Source organism: Belonocnema kinseyi, chromosome 3, assembly GCF_010883055.1.
Source record: "Belonocnema kinseyi isolate 2016_QV_RU_SX_M_011 chromosome 3, B_treatae_v1, whole genome shotgun sequence".
In the NCBI taxonomy this organism is placed as follows: Eukaryota; Metazoa; Arthropoda; class Insecta; order Hymenoptera; family Cynipidae; genus Belonocnema; species Belonocnema kinseyi.
This window is the reverse complement of record NC_046659.1, coordinates 68,038,917-68,041,580: the sequence shown is the minus strand read 5'-3', so window position 1 is coordinate 68,041,580 and position 2,664 is coordinate 68,038,917. Positions and strand designations below refer to the sequence as shown.

Here is a 2,664-nt window from a genome sequence, read left to right as displayed (position 1 = left end):
GAATGCTTTAAAATCATGCTTCAGATTCACGCTTAAAAGCTAGGGATCGTCCATAAACTACATTATCAATTTTAGGCTATTTTTGACCTCCTCCCTCCCGCCCCGAAAATTAACGTAGCTCAATATTTGAGCAAAAAATAGTGAAGAGAGTTATTTTTCACGAAAAAAGGGTAATAACGGAGGAATAAATTCTTTACAATGAAATTAATGCAAATAAAACATTGAGTACAATATCAAATACTTCCATTCTTAATATTTCAAGTTAAAATGTATATTGAATTTTCAACAAACAAGATTAATTTTCTAATAAAAAAGACAAATTTTCAACAAAACATGAATTTTCTACCCAGTAGTTAATTTTAACTTATAAGGGATACATTTGTAACAAAACGAAAAAAGGATTTTTCAACAAAAGAATTCAATTTTAAACCAAAGAAGTGACTTGAAAAAATATTAATTTCTGTTTATGAAGGTAAACTTTTCAACAAAATCTATTAATTTTGAACAAATTTAAAAAAATTTTAAGGCAAAAAGACCTATTATTTATAAACAGGTTGAATGTTCAACGCGAAAATACGACTTCTTAACAAAAAAGTGAAATTTGCATCTAGGAGTTTAATTTTCTACAAAATTATTGAATCCTGAACCAAAAGATATTAATTTATTCCCAAATAGTTGTATTTTTAATGCAAAAGGCTGAATTTTTAACTAAGAAGAATAATTTCCGACAAAAAGAATTTTTTTAAATATATGTGATTTTTCAACTAAGAAACATAAATTTGCAATAAGGAATATCATTTTTTAACCAAACACAGAATAGTTACATTATTCAAAAAATTAATTCTCAAACCGAAAAAAAAACGATTTTTTAACAAAATAATTACGTCTTCAAAGAGTTCAACCCAAAAGAGGATTTTTTAATCCAGAAGATTAATTTTCTAAAATTGGAATAGTTAATTTTCAATTAAAGAAATAAATCTACAAAAAATTTTCATGGAAAAAGATGACTTTTTAGAAATACAGTTGCATTTTTAACAAAACAATAAAATTTTCAACTAAATAATGAAATTTGTAATCAAATAATAGAATTTTTAACCGCAAATATAATAGTAGACTTTTCAACCAAAAGTAATTGATTTTTCTTGTTGGATTCTATTAATTTAGTCCGCATTTAAGCGGAAAAACTTCAGAATTAATATATAATACTTATATACATTCTATAGACTATAGGCAAACAAAACCTTAGATTTTTGTTTAAAATACCAATTTCCAAAAGAAAATACGAACATGTCCTAAAGTTGTTCAAAATTATAAGTTTAATTTGTAAATTCAAATTATTTTTGCTTAAAATAATCGTATTTCAGTTAAAAACGCTAAAATGCACTATGATTGTTCAAATATTGTAAATATTCTTTGAAATATAATGATTTTTTACTAACAATAGCAATTTGAGACGAAAACTCCGCATAAAATCATACAAAATTATTTAAGATTTGTAAATCTCCTTTTAAACTTAATGTCAAAATGTCATTTTAATAACAAAATCTTACAAAGACACGTCAAATTTAGATTTTTTCGAAATATTGAAATAAGTCTGGAAATAATAAACATTTTTTAAAGTTCCTGGGCTCATTTTATAGGAAAGTTTCCACAGTATTTTACTTAATTATTAGCGTACCGTAGACTCTACGACACTTTTCGTTTTTGGGGCTGTAGGGGAAGCGAACACGATGTGTCAGAATATCCCCTTTCCTGCGATACGCGAGAGCCACGTGACGCGCGCGCGCGAATTCAAACGCTCTCAAGTGCCGTACAGCTTTGTCAGGTATGTTCGGTGAAAGGAAACCTTTCCTTCAGTGGCGCCGAAATGAAAACCTGTTTGGGGGGCAATTTATTTAATTATGAATTTCGCGAAATTCATAATTAAAATTTTGAAATTTCAATCTAATTTTATCTTGAAGAAGGTAATTGTTAATATCAGAATGCAAATTTCTGAAATTTCAAGATTAATTACCGATGCTAAGTTTGAAATTTTATGAAGTTAAGCTCCCGAGAATTTCGTTTCGAAATGTTCCAGCAGTGAGCCATTCAAGTTTTTTTTACGTATTTTTGTTGGCGGCTCCATTGAAATTCTATTTAAAAAAATGTCACAATATAGGTTAAGGTATTTGGTAAACAGTTTGACAGAACAAAAGGTATGCTGCCTTGTTCGGAGTGCGTGTTTGTGAGTGAAATGAGGCAAGGAGTGGGGGCGAGCTAACGAAGGGGAAATCGGAAAACGAGAAGTGGCTTAGAGAGAAGTGTCGTAGAGTCTACTGTATTTTATTATTTTTCCCTAGATTTTTTCCTTAGGTTCGACCTTTGGGCAAAAAAGTCGTAAAATTTCAAATAATGATTGTTCTTGATATATAATTTTAAAAAATTCGAAATAATACTTTTATAAATATTAATTAAATGTATTAAAATATAATAAATAATGATTATCTTATCAATTAAGTAAAATACTGTGGAGACGTGCCTTTAAAATGAGACCAAGAACTTAAAAAATTTTAATTATTTCCAAATTTATTCCAATTTTTCGAAAACATCTCAATTTGACGTTTTTTTTTTGCAATGTCATTATGAAATTGACATTTTGCCGTCAATGTAGGATTAGTATATAAT

At 27.7% G+C, this 2,664-nt stretch overlaps 1 protein-coding gene across 7 annotated transcripts in view; it reads left to right on the top strand.

The window, feature by feature from the left end:
- The window catches only part of LOC117169587 (protein phosphatase 1 regulatory subunit 12A), a 70,027-nt gene that overhangs the window by 20,245 nt on the left and 47,118 nt on the right, over positions 1-2,664 (top strand). The gene's annotated exons all lie outside the window — the stretch shown is intronic.